This window comes from Protopterus annectens, chromosome 5.part1 (genome assembly GCF_019279795.1).
Source record: "Protopterus annectens isolate FY-2018-M chromosome 5.part1, PAN1.0, whole genome shotgun sequence".
Classification (NCBI taxonomy): Eukaryota; Metazoa; Chordata; order Ceratodontiformes; family Protopteridae; genus Protopterus; species Protopterus annectens.
This window is the reverse complement of record NC_056736.1, coordinates 173,904,563-173,927,565: the sequence shown is the minus strand read 5'-3', so window position 1 is coordinate 173,927,565 and position 23,003 is coordinate 173,904,563.

The window sequence follows — 23,003 nt, the reverse complement described above, 5'->3', positions numbered from 1 at the left end:
ATGCAGGCGATCTCTGGCAAAACATTGTGGTCTGTTGATCATGTCTTCCCAGGCTATCAGGTACTGGATCCCCTTGGAATGACACCAGAAGCTAAGCCAATTGTTAAAGTCAATCATTTTCTGTTTGTCTTGAGACATCATTCTCAGTGACTGTAGAATGGTTCATAGGTGCATAGGCTGGTACTAGGCTATCGGCCCTAGGGCCTATACTAGCCTAGACATAACAATTCCCTGGCTATTCCTTCCCACAATATTTACTTCCCTGGACCCCTGTCTAGCAGGGTGACTGACGTGATCCCCGGGTTGAATTCCCTATCTACCATCCAATCATCAAGGTTCTTTTTGAAGAGGGCCAAAGAGGCGCTCTGCTTGATATGTATGGGGAGTCTATTCCAGAGTCTGTTGAGTCTCTGGGTCAGGAACCTATACCTCCAGCATGTTTTGTTCATTGTGATGACAAGGTTTAGATCCTTGGAGCGTGTGGCTCTGGGGGATTGGAATTTCTTTAAGTGTATCATGTCCAACAGCTCTGGGTTTTACATGGCCTTGTATGTTAAGCAGAGATTGCCTCTGAGTAGACGATATGTGACAGAGTATAGCTGGGGTTTTTTTAGGTGGTTAGCATAGGGCATCTGCTTTAGGTCTGTGATTCTTTTAATGAGGTATTTCTGCGGCCTTTCCAGTTGTTGCAGATGTCTTGAGAGGTACATACCACACAGGGGATTGTATTCTATAATGAAGCTAATGAGGGATGAGTACAGTGGGGCAATGACCTCCTTTTTTCTGGATGAAAAGCCCTTAGTGATGAGGTGTGCCACACAGAAGGATTGTCTGACTGTTGTGGTGATATGGTTATCAAAGGTGAGACCACTGTTCACCTGTGTCCCTAAGTCTCTTATCACACTGTCTGTGTTTAGTGTACTGCAACCTATGTGGTAATTCACGGGTACATGTTTTTCCCAAAGGGGATAACTATACATTTCTTGGCATTGAGCTTGAGCCCATGGCTTTGGCACCAAGCATCTGTTTCTGTAAGGCCCTTTTGTAGAATATCCACATCATTTGGGGTTTCAATAATGGCTCCCAGTTTGCAGTCATCTGCGAACTATGTCAGCTTGAGTCCCTTAGTGTTGGCCTGTACTTCAGAGAATTCGATGCCAAACAAGAGCAGTCCCGGGACTGAACCTTGATGTACTCCACTTGTCTCTTGTCTGGAGCGGTATTTGGAGTTGGCTACTTTTACAGTGTGAGTTCTGTCAGTAAGCCAGTTGGCAACCCATTGAATGACATAGGGATTAATGCCCAGCTTAGTAAGTTTATCTATGATTCCAGAGTGGGGGATGGTGTTGAAGGCCTTGGTGAGGTCCATATAGGCTGTGTGGATTGCCTTACCCTCATCCACAGCTCTAGAGACTGATTCAAAAAAGTCAATCACATTCAGGAGACAAGATCGGCCCTTCACGAATCCAAACTGGGTGAGGTCCAGTGTTTGAAGGTTGCCAATGTCTTTGTTTATAAGTTCCATGATAGTACGTTCCATAGCCTTGCAGATCAGGCATGTCAGACTGATGGGGTGTTAGTTCCCAGGATCCAAGTTGGATCCTCCTTTGTAGAGTGGGATAAATGTAGCTGTGTGCCACTCAGTGGACACGAAGCCTGAGGTGAGGCTATGATTAAACATGACACTTAGGTGAGGTGCCAGTTCATTTTGTAGTTCATGTAGTACACAGCCCGGGATGTCATCTGGTCCCATGGATGCTATATTCTTTGCTTTGGAGAGTGCGTTTTTTACCTGTGTGGCTGTTATTACCAGAATTTGGCAATCTTTAGGTATTGAGATGGGCCCTTTAGGGGGTGAGAGGGGGGTGAAGTTGACACTGAATCAATCTGCCAGGATATTGGCAATATCCTTGGGATCAGTATATTTAATGCCATTCTGTTGTAGCTCAGAGCAGATCGGAGCATTGCTGTTTAGATTCTTGACATAGCTATAAAATGCCTTGTGGTTGCCTTTGGAATCTTTGGCAATTTTATTTTCATAACTAGCTTTGGAGGATTTTATGAGGGATCTCAGCTTCTTACTGTGGCTGGTAAGGGAGTTTTTTGCATCCTGGGATTTTCCTCTTTTCTGCTGCTTAAGGCTAGGGCCATACCTGCCTGGGACACATATTCAGTGAGCTTAATCATGTCTCTTTTTATATAGTCCAGGGAGGTACATCTCAAGTAGTTCATGCCAACATGGCCTATGACATAGTCATAACAGTACCTGTTGTTGAGAGACTTGAGTATCTGTGTAATATAGTGGATTGAGGCACCTGACAAACAACTAACTGCGACTTTCTCCTTATCCAGCCTGGTGAGGGATACATCTGTGTGTCTCACAATGGAGTCTCCTATGACTAATATGTTGGGTTTATGCTTAGGCCTTATTGGTTGTGAGACACAGATGTCTGGACAATGTGTGGTTTGTGGTGTGGTGGGCTGTGGCGTTCCCATGTGTTTTTGCCTCGGAGGTCTTTTTTGTTCAAGTTTGTTTTTTTGAGGACCTCTGCATATGTGGGTGTGTGTTGTGTAGGTGTGGGTGGTGTTTGAGGGGTGTTGTATGTGTTGACAGCCTTCTCAGTGCCAGATATACTGGATTGTGAGGGAGAAAGCATAGACTCTAGGTTCTTAATGTAAATACATCTCTGACATATTGTTTTCCTAGGTGGTAGTAGTCTAGGGTTGTCCATGTACATGAGGCATTTGCTATATTGTATCAAGATGCCCATATCAACCAGACTGGCAGGAGAAACTGTAAGACATTCTGCATCCATATTTATCAGAATCTGAGGAAGAGATGCCAGAGAGTACTAAGGGGATAAAGGGTGGAAGGTCTAAGATGAGTACTACTAGGTGATCACACAAGTGCTACTAAGGGAAAATTTGTAGTTTGAATACCTCACAATGGGTTAAAAACAGTGTAGCTGTGGTGCGTGGTGCACAATCAAGCCCAAACTAGCTCAAATGTGAGGTTTAAATACCAATTAGCTTGTGTCAGACAAGGTCCAGGCAGCCCTGCTGCTCTCACTAACAGAGAAGGTAGGCTCCTACCAACACAAGATGGCTGCCAGAAACAGTAATAACATGCAGTAAAAGGCAGTTAAACAGTAATGGATTGCAGTAAATAGCAATGAAATCCAATTAAACAGTAATAAAATGCAGTTAGTCAATAACTTGCTTTAAAACAGTGCTAATGTGATAAATTAGCTATAAGGCACAGATAAAAATGATAGCCAAGTGCAAATGCAATAAAAAAAATGAAAATAAATGAAAAAACACTTAGATTGGTCTTGGAGCCTCAGGAATTTTGTAAAACGTCCCATAGATGATGCTCCTTAGCAGAGCCTGGTTCAAACAAGCCAAAACCAGTTCAAACATGGTGTTTAAATACCACAAAAAAGAAGATTCTAGTAACACAGAAATCAAGCCAATATTGCTAGACCTTTCTTTACCAATCAGCTTGGTCCATAGAAAAGGACATCAAGCACTCCAACAGCCAGTGGAGTAAGGGAACAGTGATGACAGTTCTGCGGGTGAGGAGTAGATTCTCACTGTCTCCATATTCGATGGGCATGGGCATCCAGTGTCCCATCCCTGTCCCCAATCATGGTGGCCCCCTAAGTGTTTTGTCCCTTACCATCCCTGTGTCTTGTCTTGTTTGTCCTGTTTGATTGCATCTGCTTCCTCACCTGCTCCACTTACCTGACCCAGAAATACCTATGTCCTTTACCCAACACTCCTGTCTTACTGAAGAAAAAAATGGGCAACTTTTCCACAAAAATATATCATTCCGTACACAGCTCTCCACTTTACATGTGTTTATCTTCTTGACACACTTGATTCAGTCCAATTGGCTATACAAAATGATTGTGTTGTCACCCCTGTTTGTTGAGATGACAGTCCAAATTCAGCCAATATTATATACATATTTTCATTGTCCACTACTAAACAAGTAGATAGTTATTGTTCTTTCCTACCTCCCTCCTGCACATTCCCATTTTGCTTTTTCTTTGTTCTTTCCCCTGCTTACCCCCATTTCACCACTTTCCTATGGTGTACTATTGAATTAATGAAACTGCATCAGTCGACCAGTCATAATGTCAACCTGAAATGCTGAATCTGTACCATCAAAAAGGCAGCCAAGTAAAAACTGAATACATTGGGACCCATAGTTCAATGTATTCGCATAGCAGAAGGTGACGTCAGTCACCCATGCTATACAGTTTAGCATACCATGACATTCCATAGTCAACAGTGTGTGTATTGTACTATTTTGCAGGGGGGAAGCCCCCCTGCACCCTACACACCTCCTGCAAATTATATATACTAACTCTTAGATCACACTACATTGAGGAAATGGGTTAATTCCCTGTTCCTCAATGAACCGTGATCTCCAATCACAATGCCAAACTCAGATAACTGACCTACACTACCCATTCACTGTAGTGTATTTCATGTTTTCTTGTTCGGCATTCTGCCCATTAGAAAAGTGCCTTTTGACCACATGCTGGTTGAGCACAAGCACTCCGCCAATTCAATAGTAAACCCATTCCTATCAACCCCATTTTAACACCTTTAATTAGTTCAAAAAGTAGAATCACAAACCACACACATAAGTAAAATTTCTGTAATGAAGCCTGTCACTTTTTGTCCTTTGTGTTATATGGAGTTTCACATCATGCGCCAATGCCGAGTGAGGAGAATGGCACTTCAGCGGTGTGGTTACCTCCGAGCAATGTTGCTTAAACCCAGTGCACTACAGAAACACACAGTTAAAGCAGAATAAAGAATTATTTAATTACATTATTAATTCAAATGTAAAACTATTAGATATAGCTGGGTTCAAAGCCTGGATCATCTCGGCTCAAAATAAATATCTCAATGCACTTACACCTGCTGCCCCAGAGTTAGCTAAACAGCAGGCATGTTACTTACACTCAGCACAATCTAAAGGGATTTGTGAAAAGTACATAAACTCAACCTTTATACAGGATAATTTATCATTTATAATTTATCCGCTCTCATCTTTAAAATGGGGGCTAAGATACATTATCATTTAAACCAGGTGGATTGGTGGCGTGTAACGTTATCTGCCACCATAATTCTCTGTACTCCACCCTCTCTTCCCATTACCCCCCTCTTGCTTCCTTCTTCACTCCCCCTAATACAAAAAAATGTGAACCTTGCTTTTATACATTCTAGGGAGTGTTTAAAGAGAGGATTGTTTTTTTTTTTTATTCTGCATATCATAGCAATGTTTGTATATTCTCCTTTTCAATTTTTGTTCAGTCTTACCTATGTAGAAAGACTGACATTCTTCACACACTGCTAAATATACTAATCCACTGGATTCACAGTTAAAAATTCTTTATCAGTTAAAATAATATTTCTACTAATTAAGAACAATTCTTCCCTATTAACAATACATCTACATTGTTGTCAACGTCCACATTTATAGGTTCCCTTCTTTCTTAAACTGTTCGATTTAAAATCATTTTCTAAAACATTTTTCAAGTTCTGGCAGTTCTTGTACACAAATTTAAATTTATTTTTCAGAATTCGATCTAAGTCTATAAGACTTGCAAACTTCTCCCATTCAGATTTGATTATATTTTCTACTGTGCCCGTACTAGCATTATACTCCAAAACCATAGCTTTACCAAATTCACCCTTATGGATTTGCTTCATTTCTAGTCTCTTCACCTGCATTTCCCCTAGTATAGGTTTAAATCTATCATGTCTACCTTCATACACCTGTTTTTTTTGCTTGCTCAATCAATTCATTTAGATAACCCCTTGCCTTGAATGTTGTTGTTGTTCCTTCGGCTTTTCCTGGTTAGGGGTCACCACAGTGGAACTCTGGTCTGCTAATGATTGGCAGTAGATTTTCACTGTGCCGAGGTACCAGCTTGATGCCCAACCTTCAACGAAGACATGCACATTCACGCATGTCTTTTGAATGCCACTCGACCGCGGGAAGGACATGCAGACTCCACACAGAAGGCACTTCAGCTGAGAATCGAACAGGAGAACCTCTCGCTGTGAGGCGACAATGCTACTGCTGCACCACAACCCCTTGCCTTGAATAAACCTCCTAAAAACTTACATTCACTTTCAAATTCACTATTGCTAGAGGTCATCCTGCTATCCCGCACAAATTGTCCTTTGACAATATTCTTTTTATAATGGTAGGGGTGCACATTGTTGAAATGTAAATATGAATTGGAAAAAGTATTTTTCTTATGCATCTTAGAGTTAAACCTATGGTTCTCTTTGTAAATTTCTATATCGAAGTATTGAAGTTTCTCATGAGAGATATTATAAGTAAAACTCAGAAATGATGTGGTTTGATTTAAAAAACGTCATGTATTTTATCAGTGGTATCAGTCCGCAGGACACAAATATCATCCAAAAATCGCCTGTACATAATCCAACAATCACTGTAAGTAAATCCCAAGACATATCTTTCTTCCCATTTTGCAAGCACTAAGTTTGCATAGGTAGGGGTGCATGCTGCCTCCATTGCTACTCCCTTGATTTGGTGATAAAGCTCTCCTTTGAAGTAAATAAAATTGTATTTTAACACCAATTCCATAAGACTTAAACAAACAAATTTCTCATTCTGTGTTAGTTCACTATCCCCAAACATAATTTCTTCAAGCATTTGCATCCATTCGCTATGGGGTATGCAGGAGAATAAATCTATCACATCTATTGTAACAAAAACCATATCCTCCCTATATATATATATATATATATATATATATATATATATATATATATATATATATATCATTGTTTATTTCTCTTAAGAAATACCAGGAATACCTCAATATATTCCTCCTTTTTACCCATAGCCTTTTCAGTTTCGAATCCACAAATTTAGCTAGGTTTTTGAACCCTCAGCTAAGACAATGGGTCTAAGTGGGGGATCCATTTAATTTCTGTGGCTCTTCGGTATTTCAAAAATCGAGGGAATTCTGGGTTTCTCCACTTTTAGGTAACTGTATGGATTTGTTTGTGTCTTTCGGCTTTTCCCGGTTAGGGGTCACCACAGTGGAAACTTCGGTCCGCTAATGATTGGCAGTTGATTTTTACATACCGGCTTGCCAGGCCTGATGCACAACCTTCAATGAAGGTATGCCCATTCACACATGTCTCCACGCAGAAGATGCTCTAGCTGAGAATCGAACCGGACAGCGTCTTACTGTGAGGTGACAACGCTACCGCAGCACCACCACCACGGGTAGGTAACTGTATGGATTACCATCTGTCAAACCTTCCACAAACATATCTGTAACAGCTGAATCCACTTTACTGTAAGATATATTGACTTCCTTTCTTGATACGCTTATGTATTTGTTAGTGTCCATTAATTCATTTTACCTTCATAAATTAGGGTGTCCATTAACACCGCACCCCTTTCCTTATCTGGTTTCATGACCCTTGTTTCTCTGTCATTTCTGAGCTCATCTAGGAGAGTTCCCTCCTTAAGGTCTAAATTTGCTTTGTATTTGACCATGGAGAACCCCTTCCTAATCTCTCCTTCTAAAATATGCTCAAATGTTTTTATTTGAGGGTGTAGGGGTGGGTTGAAGGTGCTTTTCTTTATTGCTTGCAATATTAATCTGGGGTAGCAATAACCCTAAATTCATATTCCAGGTAAATAACTTAACGCCTATTATAATTTCGGCTAAATCACCTGTCCTCAAGAGTATAAATTTCATCCCTTTGGACAGGAGACTAACATGTTTGTCCTGCACTACTATTTTTCTAAAGTTATAAATACTGTAACTGTCCTTAACATATTTGTATTTATTATTTTCATCCTGTCTAATAAATTCACTATCATTATCCAAGTTGGGGTGGGGTATATTATCAGAACTTAATATTGCCCCCTCCCCATTCTCCCTCCTCTCCAGAAAAAATTCTGCTGTTGGTACTGATTGCCTACCTTGTTCCTGATTCTTTCCGACCTCTGCAGAGGTGGATAATCAGAAAAATCATCCAGTTAATTTACCTGTTCTCCTAGCTGCACATTTTCATCCCTATTATATTCCAAATTATTTTTTAAATTTCTCCCATCTTCAAACCTACTATTTGATTTAGGCTTACGGTAAAGTGTGTTGTTTTTATATCCATTAATATCTCTTTACAGCTTTCTAAGCTTCCTTTTAACCAATTCATCACTTTTAACATCAATTTCCTTTCTAATACTAAAATATTTTTCTTTTTCATAGGGAATAGCATAAATCAAATAATTCTTAATTTGTTCATTTAACATTTCTATTTCCTTATGTATGTCTTTCACCATAGCTTTCAGTATGTCCAATCCACATTTATTGAAAATCTTCAACAATTCCTTATGAAATAAACTACCCAAAATTACATTGTTAAGCTATTTATATATCCTTAAACCTTTTGGTACAATTCCTTCTATAATGCATTGTTTTAAATAAGAATTTTCAATGTCCAGAGTTCTAAATTTAAGCATAAGTTTGGATATTTTGTCTATTTTAGCTTTATATGTGTCAGTTACTTGGGGAACTTCACCAATATTATCTCTAAATTTAGAGGTAAAGCTTACTTGTAACCAGTCATTTAGTTCCATTCTTCCTGTGAAGACTGGTAGAGATGGACGAAGGCCGCCAGCCTAGCCAGATAGAAATGCGCAGATAATTCCATCATTTGTAAATATGAATGTTGAACTTAAAACAATGTGGCAACATTGCCATCTGCTGTTAGAAAGCTAAGTCAAGCATTTCTTGTTGGTCCTTTGAAATTAAAATTATTTCATCTCTGCCTTTGATGCTTTACAAGTCGGCTCCAGTCCGGCTAGATGAAGGCTTCCTGCCTATTGTTTTAAGGCTAAAGTTAATGACCAGAATTTACATGTGGAATGTTCTTTATTGCTCTAAGTATAAAAGAATGTAAATGCAATTTCTTTCAGCCTGGAAACACCAGGAGGGTGTAAAAGATGATGTAATGTTTAGCAGAACTGGAGTTTCAATTTAAACAGTGAGAACCAGTGATTATTACGCATTTTTCTCTGACTATCCAACTCAGCACTCTGCCTGTTGTCTTATGTAAGTTATCTTAGACTTGTGTTTTCTTTTAGAGATAGCTAGAAACTATAGAAAGATTAGACTAAGTGTTTTTTTGTGATGTCAGAACTGTACTACTGATTTATTTTAAGCATTTCTGTGTGATCTCTGAGATTTTGACTAGCACTGTAAAGTAGAAAGTATTGTCTTGTGGTTTTAATTATTTATTATTAAATATTTTAAAACATTTTAACTGTGGCTGGTTTGTGTAGAGATAGTTTAAGCTCTAGAATACATTGCATATTTATAGAGTTTACTGTCCAGGTCACTCCAAATAAGTTTTGACTGTTTAGACACATCTACCAATTCGATAATAATACTGCACAGTAATAATTGGTCACCCTTTTAAGGGCCTTTGAGTAGCTGATAAATATTAGCTGGGTGGTGGCAAGTGGTACTACCGTAATAGTCTGGGTAAAAGTGGCACAGCTGGAGAACCTGTGCCAGCCTTCCCCAGGAGTGTCTGTGTGGTTGTATTACCTGTTATCTCAAAGTGTGTGTGTGTGTCAGCTACTTGAGCAGGGGCACGAAGCACTGGTTGGACAGAGAGGGTGCTGGAGATTTTAGCTTGCCCAGCTAGGCTGAGATCTGGACCTTATAGCTGTGCCAGTAGGGAGTCTTATTAGGGACCTGGGGAGCAAGGGAGTGACTAGCCCCAGACTGACTGTGATCTCTGTGTGCTCTTAAGGGAAATTGCACTTTACTGTGTGTATTTGTTATTCTTTCCTCATATATGAGATGCCATCTCTGGTGTTAGTGGTGAGGATTGAGGCTCCTTGACTGCTGGGCCAGGGCACAGGCGTCACACTTCCAGCTTGAGTAATAGCAGCATAAGTCTCTCTGTCTTGACCAGGTGGAACTGAAGATGCCTCCATTCCACTGGAATCCAAATCATTTTTAAACACAGCTGGTGTCTGTAAAAACTCATTTTAAATGATTCCATTGCTGTTACTAAGACTTGGAAAGTCTGTTCTACTTAATTCACTGCTCATCCCATTGTTTTCATGCCATTTATATGTATTTCCATGAAGAGCTTCCTGGCTATGTCCTCCTTGTCCTCAGGTCATCATGCCCACCATTGATTAGCTATGAGAAACTTCAATACCACGATATAGAAATTTAGAAAGAGAACCGTAGGTTTAACTCTAAGGTGCATAGGAAAAATACTTTTTCCAGTTCATATTTACATTTAAACAGTGCGCACCCCTACAATTATAAAAAGAATATTGTCAAAGGACAATTTGTGCGGGCAAGCAGGATGACCTCTAGCTATTGTGAATTTGAAAGTGAATGTAAGTTTTTAGAAGGTTTATTCAAGGCAAGGGGTTGAATGAATGAATTGATTGAGCAAGCGAAAAAATAGATTTATGAAGGTAGGCATGATAGATTTAAACCTATACTAGGGGAACTCCTGGTTGAGATACTAGAGATGAAGCAAAACCATAAGTGTGAATTTGGTAAAGCTATGGTTTTGGAGTATAATGCTAGTACGGGCACAGTAAGAAATATAATCAAATCTGAATGGAAGAAGTTTACAAGTCTTACAGTCTTAGATCAAATTCTGAAAAAGGAGTTAAAATCTGTGTACAAGAACTGCCAGAACTTGAAGAATGCTTTAGAAAATTATTTTAAATCAAACAGTTTAAGAAAGAAGGGCACCTATAAATGTGGATGTTGTGAACAATGTAGATTTATTGTTAATAGGGAAGAATTGTTTTTAATTAGTAGAAATATTATGTTAACTGGTAAAGAATGTTTTAACTGTGAATCCAGTGGATTAGTATATTTAGCAGTGTGTGAAGAATATCAGTCTTTCTGTCAGTCTTTTTTGCAGCCTGGTCTGCAATGCCATGGAACGTATCATCATGGAACTCATAAACAAAGACATTGGTAATCTCCAAACTCTGGACCCTACCCAGTTCGGTTTTGTAAGAGACAGATCATGTCTCCTAAACCTGACTTGACTTCCTTGAAGCAGTCACCAAAGCCATAGATGAGGGTAAGTAGGGTTACCACCTGTCCCACTTTGCGAGGGACAGTCCGTCTTTGAGCAGTTGTGTCCTGCAAAAAAATTGTAAAATTGGCAAATGTCCTAAGATTTTAGGACAAAATTATTTCCTATATTTTATGTAATAGTTGCATAAAACAGTTATTCTGTATCTGAAACACCTAAATGTTATAATAAACAGAATAAGCAACTATAATGCTACAAGAATAAGCTTTTATTTAGGCAAAAAAGTGAAGTTCTGCCCTTTGTACTGGCCGTGGGTATGTTTTGGTCTGCAAAATCTGACATTTGTACCAAAAATGTCCCACTTTAGACATTTGAAAAGGTGGCAACCCTAAGGGTAAGGTGGTTCACACAGCTTATCAAGATCTCGCCAAGGCTTTCAACACCATCCCCCACTCTGGATTTATAGATAAACCCACTAAACTAGGTACAAATCCCTATGTCACAAGATGGGTTGTCAACTGGTTCACAGACAGAACCCACACTATGAAAGTAGCAGACTCCAAATCCGACTTCAGACTAGTGACAAGTGGAGTACCACAGGGTTCAGTCCTGGGTCCTCTCCTGTTTGGTATCTACTTCTCTGAAGTACAGGCTAACACAGAAGGTCTTTGGCTAACAAAGTTTGCAGATGACTTCAAACTAGGAGCCATAATCAGAACTCCTAACAATTTGGACATACTACAAAGGGCCTCACTGAGACAGATGCCTGGTGTCAAAGCCGTAGCCTGAAGCACAATGACAAAAAGTGTATTGTCATCCCCTTTGGTAAAAACTCTGTACCCATGAACTACCACATAAGTGGTAGTCTACTTAACGCCAAAAGTGTGATAAGAGACCTTGGGACACAGGTCGACAGTAGTCTCTCTTTTGATAATCACATCGCCACAGTGGTCAGGAAATCCTTCTATGTAGCTCACCTCATCACAAAATGTTTCTCATCCAGAAAAAAAGAGGTCATTGTTCTCCTCTATCCATAACTCATTAGACCCATTACAGAGTACAACACCCCTTTTGGTATGTACCTCACAAGATATCTACAACAACTGGAAAGGCCACAGAAACACCTCACAAAGAGGATTACTGGCCTCAAACAGATGCCCTACGCAGACAGTCTCAAAAAACTCCAACTTTACTCCATCGCATATCGCCTACTCAGAGGTGATCTCTGCCTAACATGCAAAGCTATGTCAAACCCAGAGCTGATGGACATGCTCGACTTAAAGAAATCCCAATCCCTCTAAGCTACACGCTCTAGGGACCTGAACCTTGTCACCACAATAAACAGAACATTCTGGAGGGATAGATTCCTGTCCCAGAGACTTCCCATACTCTGGAACAGACTACATATCTGTGTCAAACAGAGCTCCTCATTAGCAATCTTCAAGAAAAATCTTGATGATTGGATGGGAAATAGGAAATTCACCCCAGGGATCACTTCTGTGGCTCTGCTCGACAGGGGCACAGGAAAATAATTTTCTTGGGTGGCGAAAGCCAAGGTACTTTTTTGGCTAGGCTTATATAGGGCCTAGGGCTGATAGCCTAGTAGCTACCTATGAACCTATGAACCTACATAGGCAAGACTGAATGAAAATTGAAAAGGAGAATATACGAACATTGGTATGATATGCAGAATAAAAAAGAAACCAGTACTCTCTTCAAACACTCCCTAGAATGTATAAAAGCGAGTTTCACATTTTTTGCATTAGAGAGAGTGAATAAGGAAGAAAGAGGGGAGCAATGGGATGAGAGGTGGAGTACAGGGAATTATGGTGGCAGATAATGTTACTACTCCTCCTGGTTTAATTGATAATGTATTCTTAGCCCCCATTTTAAAGATGAGAGCGGCTAAATTATAAATTATAAATTATCCTGTATAAAGGTTGAGTTTATGTACTTTTCACAAATCCCTGGTTCTATATTTATTTATTATTTGGATTTAAAGTTTTTATCAAATAGAAAGGTAATTAAAACAATGACCACTAGAGGGAGCCTGATCATTATAAATCACCTATAGATTCCCATCAGGCAGAAAGTTTTATGTACAAATTGTATTATTCCAAAATCAAAAAAATTAATTATCGTATTGTATTTGTTGTGTTGTGTTTTAAAGTGTTTTAGAGGTTATGTTTTTTTTTTAAAAATGTTACATATTGCTTAGAGTTTTATATAATGTGATTAATATTCATGAATTTTATGATAATTAGTTTTCAATCAGTTGTTCAATTTTATTGGTTAACTTGTGTTTTAGGAGGTTATAAAACCTTTATTGCATTTGTCTATCCACAGCTGATGAAGTCTACTTGATAGAAATGAAAATGCTGTTGTTTTAAATGTGCATGCATTAATGTATGTGTATTTTATATTAAAATTGCATTAAGTGGATGTGACTGGCTGGCTTCACCTTTCCTGGGTACCTTGGACTTGGTTTTGGTGAATTTTTGGTGCCTTTGCAACTGCTGAACACCCTTCAAGGTGTTATACAAGATGCATGTATGATAAGAGTTCCTGTGATGCACACAGTAAATACATGTCTGGCTGACAACATTGATGGCATGGGTTACATTCATGCAAGTGTGGATTGTGGCATATATATGCCATGCAAACCTATTAACTAGCCAAGATTGCTCATAATTTCAACTAAAGGTGTAATGGTGTTCCTGTTAACAACTTCAAAATACATACATTTTGAGTAAGGTGTGCTTGATACTCCTCACAGATTACTGACAGATAATGACAGTTTTACAGGTGTGTTCTTGCTGAACCATGTATAATAACTCAGTCACATATGTTATGTCAATGGCACAGATTAATGGTGGCACTATTCTGTTATTGTTCATGATTGTACAAGCTTCTGTCTACTTTTGTCCATGAGCCTGTTACTATATGTCCTGCTTGGCTGAGACCTGTGCTGACATTACATTCATATTCTGGCAACTCATTTTGCACACAGCTTAACAATATGGACCTAAACCCTATTGTGTGTACAGTCCCTGATATATGTCCTCTCCATTGTTCATGTCAGGATGCTTATATCATAAAGAATCATCTCCACTGATATGTTAGCTTGCGTGACAGTCATGTAATACAGCAATAACCGACAATGTCGGTGTGGTATATTGAAGATTTATCCATGACTGGTGTGGTTTAATCATGAGGGCGAAGCCTGAGTGATTAAACAAAGTGGGTAGATCTTCAATATACCACAGCACAGAGTCAGTTATTGTTATTATACAATGACACTATTTAAGAACATAATTACTTACATTTCCTAAATAATGTCTTTGTATAATGGTGCCATAGTGGTCTTCTGCTTTTCCCTTGATATCCTGAACCATGGGTGATGCCCTGTGCATATGTATGGGACTTGCATTCCTATGCTTATGCAGTACACCAGTACTGTGTGAAGAAGCAATGGAGAAAGGAATATCTATGTTGTGCTGTTTTATCTAAAAGCAAAAAAGAAAAAAAGAAACAAACAAACCGGGAGGCTTGTAACGTACAGGTGAGATGGGACAGAGGAAATGAAAGGATAACCAGGCACGTTTATTTAATTTTATATAAAATAACTGATTATCCTTTTATTTTTCTCTGTGCCATCTCTGTTGTTCGTTTTAGTCTCCAGTTTTGTCAGCTTGTTAAAGAAATGAAGTAAAAGTAAATTTTTTGTTGCACACATTAATGGAAAAAAGTCTGGGTGACCGGATAATTTTCCATTGGTATATGCTCAGATTTACAACAGACACACTAAATGGGCTGACCAATCAATGTGCTCATTTTCGAATATTAAGAGCCAGCCATTGCATAATATAGAATAACTCTGCAGTAATACTGTATAATGTAGATATGTGATCAGTGTTCATGCTACAATTGTCTTCATTGATGTGCCCTCATCTGCTGTACATTCCCATGATTCAACTGTCCTCTTCATTCCGACAATTCATGTGCGTGTCGTTTTCAGCACACACACCTCCCCTGACTATTTAGTTTGAATGCACTCTATAAAACCTTGCTGATCATTTACAAACTTTTATTCAGAATGGCTGCAACAGGTTTCCACATTACTCTGCACTGTATGAACTTTCATGTTGGTACTGTATACATTGATTTATTAATACCCTGGTAGTCATTGTGTCTTTCTGTGCAACCCTGCAGACCTGGTTTGCCCATAGGTAAACAGGTGTACATGTCTGCCGGTGTTTGTGTTGCTTTACACAGTTGCAGTTACATTTAAACTCGGTGTGCAACATGCATATGTAATTAGCACTGCTGCTCACCATACAAATACATAAACTCCATGTTGGCTTACAGCGAACCCAACACAGAATTTATTGAATCTCCAGGATGGTTTTCTTGCCAGTTCACAACATGGATTTAAGTTTGGCTATAACACGCTAATAGCCATTTACAGAATGACAAACATGATCTCAAATAGCATGGAAAAGGAACATCTTACTAAAGCAGTATTTGTGGGACTATGCAGGCCTTCTGAAACTATATCCTACGTGGGAGATGGCAGAGAAAGGATGTCATAAAAACATGGTAGTTTTTGCTTATTTACAGTGATTTTGCATCATCACAAGTTTATATCCTTCTGTGGTTTGTTATCAAACGTTTATCTATATCTTTGCCTTGTTATAAAATCCACTAAAATTCCAATAATCTTACACATTTAATGTGGTTGTTAAAAACTAAAGCAAATGTTTGCTTGATGCAAGGAACACACATACAAACATCAACACGCAATCTAGGGACCTAAACCTTGCCATCCCACTTAAAGCAAATACTTGACACCAAAATGTTACATAAAACCTTTCACTTTACTGTAATATAAATAAATAAATACACAACTTCACACCATTCACTCCCAATAAACATGGACTACAATAATAATAATAATAATAATAATAATAATAATAATAATAATAATAATAATAATAATAAAATAATAATAATAAAATAATAATAATGGACTCCACTTAAATCCATACCCTAAAAATTAAGTTTGTTCATATTAGAATAAAACATTTTAGAAAAAAAGGAATAAAAAAATAAAGTAAACCTTGGAAGGTATTCATACTCCGGCAGTTCACAGCTATGTAGAGAGAAGTGATGCTATACATATATGTAACTAAGCAAAGCACAGGGTGTTAGTGCTGAATACATAAAGGTGAAAGCTGTTTGAAAAGCACACTCAGTGCAAACATGCAAAGTACCTTAAATGAAGCATTAAGTAAATATAAAGTACTACGTAAAAGCAGTAGGCTTCATAAACGCTGTATCTTTTTGGATATTGCAGATGGATGTGGCTATGTGCAGTCACACCTGTAAGACTTAAGGCATGTAGCAGACAGTGCAGCTTTTATTTTTAATATTTAAAAAAGTGTTTAAAAGGTTTTATATAGGGATATCATTATGTGGGCATCCAGATGTTTGTATTAAAGAATGTCATTATGTGGGCATCCAGATGTTTGTATTAAAGAATGAAAAGGAAGAGAATGGAAAGACTGAAAAAGAGAGACATAACAAAGAGGGGAACACAGAAGGAAACAGCAAGAGGGTTATAGTGGATGAGGTGGAAAAGGGGGGACACTGTTTTTGGCAGGAGATTTTTTTTTTCAAAAACTCTTTCACATACCAGGGTAGTTTGGGTTGGAAATAGGTCACAGGGTGTAGTTAAAAGGATAAGGAAAGAAGGGCCAAAGATGCATCAACCAGTCCACAGACCTTCAAGCATTTCTACTGCCCAATGGTGGTACATTGGAAGACCCCAATATTGAGGGGCTATGAGCCTGGTGCAATAGGGTTGTCATCACCAGCTGGGCAGTGTATCTTGAACATGCTGAAGTGATGCTTCAATGGGCTGAATCCATTTGTCAATTGCCTCCTCCAGCACATCCTCAAGTAAATCCTGAAGTCCCCATTTAGTGAGTTATGCCAGGCTGCCATGTGCTAGAGTGAATGCAGGACCAGTGCCAAGGCACCGACATTGTGAGGACATCCCTAGATGAGCAGCTGAGTCACTCCAAGGGATATTGAATCTGTAAAAAACTTTACAAGCACTTACAGGAGTGCATGTATTGTGCAATCCCAAACAGAACCAAGATGCTATCCTCCAAAAAAAGGAAGCCAATCTAGTGGTCCCCTGCTATAAACAAACTCTACAACAGAAGAAAGAAACTGTTGCAAAAAAGAGTAAAATTCCATGATTGGAGGAACTCCTCAGTAAGAAGCTGAGATCCCACATAAAATCCTCCAAAGCTAGTTATGAAAACAAAATCGCTACTGATTCTAAAGACAACCACAAAGCATTCCATAGCTATGTCAAGAATCTCAATGGCAACACTCAGATCTGCTCTGAGTTACAGCACAATGGCATTAAATATACAGAACCAACTGATATTGCCAACATCCTGGCAGATAGGTTCAGTGCTAACTTTACCCCTCTCTCATCCCCTAAAGGGCCCATTTCTATACTGGAAGAATGCAAAGTACCTGTAATCACGGCTGCACAGGTAAAAAACACACTCTCCAAAGCCAAGAACACAGCATCCATGGGACCTGACAACATCCCGGGCTGCTTTCTACATGAACTACAGAATGAACTGGCACCCCACCTAAGTACCATGTTCAATCATAGCCTCACTTCAGGCTTTGTGCCCACTGAATGGTGCACAGCAATGGTTATCCCACTCCACAAAGGGGGAGCCACCACAGACTCCGGGAACTACCACCCCATTAGCCTTACGAGCCTGGTCTGCAAGGCAATGGAGCATATCATCATGAAATTTATAAACAATGACATTGGTAATCTCCAAACTCTGGACCCTACCCAGTTCGGATTTCTAAAAGGCAGATCATGTCTCCTAAATCTGATAGACTTCTTTGAAGCGGTCAGCAAAGCTGTAGATGAGGGTAAGGTGGTACACACAACCTATCTAGATCTCGTCAAAGCTTTCAACACCATCCCCCACTCTGGAATTATAGACAAACTCACTAAACTAGGTATAAATCCCTATGTCACAAGATGGGTTGCCAACTGGCTCACTGACCGAACCCAAACTATGAAAGTAGCAGACTCTAAATCCAACTTCAGACCAGTGACAAATGGAGTACCATAGGGTTCAGTCCTAGGTCCTCTTCTGTTTGGTATCTACTTCTCTGAAGTACAGGCTAACACAGAAGGTCTTTGGCTAACAAAGTTTGGAGATGACTGCAAACCAGGAGCCATAATCAAATCTCCTAACAATGTGGATGGACATCCTACAAAAGGGCCTCACTGAGACAGATGCCTGGTGTCAAAGCCATGGCCTCAAGCTCATGCCAAAAAGTGCATTGTCATCCCTTTTGTTAAAAACTCTGTACCCATGAAGTACCACATAGGCGGTAGTCTACTTAACACCGAAAATGTGATAAGAGACCTTGGTACACAGTTGGACGGTAGTCTCTCCTTTGATAATCACATCACCGCAGTAGTCAGGAAATCCTTCTACATGACACACCTCATCACAAAAGATTTCTCATCCAGGAAAAAAAGAGGTCATTGTTCCCCTCTACTCATCACTCATTAGACCCATTATAGAGTACAACACCCCTTTTGGTATGTACCTCACAAGACATCTACAACAACTGTAAAGGCCACTGAAATACCTCGCAAAGAGGATTACCAGCCTCAAACAGATGCCCTACACATACCGTCTAAAAAAACCCCAGCTTTACTCTTTCACATATTGCCTACTTAAGAGGCGATCTCTGCCTAACATACAAAGCTATTTCAAACCCAGAGCTGTTGGACATGCTCCACTTAAAGAAATCCCTCTGAGCTACACAATCTAGGGACCTAAACCTTGTCACCACAATAAACAGAACATGCTGGAGGGATAGATTGATGTCTCAGAGACTTCCCATACTCTGGAACAAACTACCTATCTATATCAAACAAAGCTCCTCATTAGCACTCTTCAAGAAAAATCTTGATGATTGGATGGGAGATAGGAAATTCACCCCGGGGATCACTTCTGTGGCACTGCTTGATATGGGCACAGGAAAATAATTTTCTTGGGAGGCAAAAGCCAGGGTACCGTTTGGCTAGACTTATATAGGCCCTAGGGCCAATAGCCTGGTACGTACCTATGAACCTATAAATGGGAGAAAAAGAAAATAATAAAGGACAAAAGAATATATAACTAAAATAAAAAATGAAGAAAAAAGGGGAGAGACAAAAGAAAAGTACACATAATAAATTCATACATCTTCAAAGCATTTTTATCTTTATTTAATCTTTATTGAAGTAAATCAGAATGTATGGGAAGTGCTTATGCACAAACTGATGCAACAAGTTGGAGAAACAGCTAGATATTCCAAACAAATAACAAAATAAAAACCCACTAGCTGCAAAACAGATCCAAAGATAGGCACTGCTGTTGAAGGTTGACTTCACAAATTTATTAAGTGCTTATGCAGATTTTATGCTGAAATTTTATCAGACGTTCTTATACTTAATTGGCAGGGCAGTGTTTATTACCAAGTAATGGTGGGGTTTGCATGCTGCCGTCTACTACATAAACATAATGTTCATATTTGTGCCTGATATGCATTTGTTTGAATATTACACTGAGAATACCCTTTATAAATACTTACATCTTACAATATCAATTAAAGACAGAATTTTGCACTTATATACTGACATATCTCTTACTCTTGTTTGCAATAATAAGCTAAATGCACTCTGTTCCCTTAACTAATATTTTCTTTACATACAGAAACAAAATGAGTTAAAGATAGAAATAATGCACTTATATATTTACATATATCTCACACTTATTTACAGCAATATACTGAATGTGCTCTACTATTTCATTTGCAATTCTGTATGAATTATTATTTATTTATTTATTCATTTTTATTTATATTTGTTGACTGGGATTGTTCAACTGAGCCAAAGCCCTTTTTCAGTGGAGGCCCGAGGAGAAAAGTTCCATAAGTTCAAACAAATTAACAAAATAACAAAAAGGTAGAATACAATGGTAATTTAAATTCATACAGTAACCACAAAGCGTTATAGGTCTATAAAACAAATGTAGATAGCAGCAATGTTCCGGTGTTATTAGAATACTAATGCACAGGAAGTTACATAAGAAGCATGGTGAGTTTGGTATCTATACTAACAATTACAAATTTCTTATACAGTAGAAATAAGTCAAGTGGTGCTTATAGATTTAAAGATAGGAATCAAGGTTAAGAGGTAGTAAGTAAAGAAGGAACAGAGTAGAAATGAGAAAGGGAGAGAGGGTGATTTATGGGAGGAAAGAAAGGAGTAAACAGATTTAGATGATTACAGTATAGGATGGCTGGGGTCATGGCAATGACTTTTAAAGTATTCTTTGGTGGCTGATTTAAATTGTTTGGGGTGTGTGAGGGACCTGATTATAAATTATTCCATGTATGTATATAAATATGGGTCTATGTTACATTACTGAAATTTCAAACAATCAAAGGAGCGAAACAAAAACACTGAAACAGCATAAGATCGAATGTTTCATTTTCCCAAAGTTAAAAACAGCAACACAACAGCTGCAAAAAAACACAAAAATACTCATTCTCTAACATTTCTGAAGGGGGACAAGCCCCCCTGCATCCCCACATCCCCCACAAATTATATATACCAACTCCAAGATCACACTACAGTGAAGAAAATAGTACATTTCCTGATCATCACTGTACTGCAATCTTCATTTAAAAGCTGCAAACCCTGTAGAACATGTTTTTTTTTTTTTTGTGAACTTCGGGAAATGAAGCATTTGGTCTTATGCCGTTTTGCTGTTGTCGTCTTGCTCCTTTGATTTTCGATTATTTGAAATTTTGGTAATGTAACATAGACTCATATAAAACCTTCAATTGTGCAACATTCTTATATTTTTTAAACCTATGTTTAATACAGCTTCCCCAAAAACTATTTTTTTACTTACTATAGGACTTCTTGCCAATAACTTGTCAACACACTCAGCTGGCTAGTTAGGCCTAGCCTTCTGTAGGTCGTTGTATCCATGACTGGATAGGTCAATGCTTAAATGGGATTCCAGATGCTCACCCAGCTCCTGCTTAGATGTTGATACTTTTACAGTCTGAGCCTATAGTGAATGCATCAATCCTTTCCAGTTATGACTCTCTAAGAAGGAATACTATTATTTTGATCTCCTTAACAGACCTGCTTGGAGCATGACCTTGTGCCTTAACAAGTGTTGCCATGATTAAAAGACCCTCAACCAGAATGAAGAAAATATGATCAGGGTTGTGGTTCACAGCTTTAGAACCATTCCCTCTGTGGTGTGACACCACCTTAACCAAACCCAGTTAACCTGCAGGGGCATTACAGCACACACTGTTATTGCTGGCAAGTTTGGTTTAACCAGAAATGCTTTGTCACATCCATGCTTTTCTTAAAGGAATACATATTAATTTCATTTATATAGTGCATAAAACAACAGTAGCATAGCAAGGATGGAGTGAAGGAGGTATGTGCGCTGAGTGCATCCTATAAGAGGGCAAAGTCTGAGTACTGTTACTGCATTCTTTCTGTACCAGGATTTCAGAAATGCTGGTACAGAAAGCAAGATTTTTTGTGCTGTTGCTGGTAGGGAGGTGGCTTGCCTGGGAGTGAGGGCTGGTAGGGAGCGGGTGTGCCTTGGAGATGGCATGCTTCAGACTGCTGAGAGCATTCTGTTCATAGGTTCATAGGTTCATAGGTAGGTACTAGGCTATTGGCCCAAGGGCCTATGCAAGCCTAACCAACAAGGTTCCTTGGCTTACGCCACCCAAGAAAGTTATTCTCCTGTGCCACTGACGAGCAGAGACACAGAAGTGATCCCCGGGGTGTATTTCCTATTTCCCATCCACTCATCAAGATTTTCTTGAAGAGTGCTACTGAAGAACTTTGCTTGACATAGATGGGTAGCCTGTTCCATAGTATGGAAAGTCTCTGGGATAGGAATCTATCCCTCCAGCATGTCCTGTTTATTGTGGTGACAAGGTTTAGGTCCCTAGAGCGTGTAGCTCAGAGGGATTGGGATTTCTTTAGGTGTAGCATGTCCAACAGCTCTGGGTTTGACATAGCTTTATATGTTAGGCAGAGATCAACTCTGAGTAGGCAATATGCTACAGAGTAAAGCTGGAGTTTTTTGAGGCAGTCAGTGTAGGGCATTTGTTTGAGTCCAGTAATCCTCTTTGTGAGGTACTTCTGTGGCCTTTCCAGCTGCTGCAGATGTCTTGTGAGGTACATTCCAAAAGGGGCGTTGTCCTCTATAATGGGTCTAATGAGTGATAAGTAGAGGGTAACGATGACCTCTTTTTTCCTGGACGAGAACCCTTTTATGATGAGGTGTGCCATGTAGAAGGACTTCCTGACTACTGTGGCGATGTGACTATCAAAGGAGAGACTACTGTCCACCTGGGTCCCAAGGTCTCTTATCATGCATTCGGTGTTAAGTAGATTTCTGCCTAAGTGGTAGTTCATGGGTACAGAGTTTTTACCAAAGGGGATGACACTGCACTTTTTGGCATTGAGCATGATGCCATGACTCTGACACTAGGCACCTGTCTCAGAGAGGCCCTTCTGTAGGATGTTCACATCATTTGGGGACTTGACTATGGCTCCTAGTTTGCAGTCATCTGTGAACCTCGTTAGCCAGAGGCCTTCTGTGTTAGCCTGTACTTCAGAGAAGTAGATACCAAACAGGAGCAGTCCCAGGATGGAACCCTGTGGTACTCCACTTATCACTGGTTTGAGGTCAGATTTGGAGTCTGCAACTTTTACAGCGTGGGTTCTGTCAGTGAGCCAGTTGGCAACC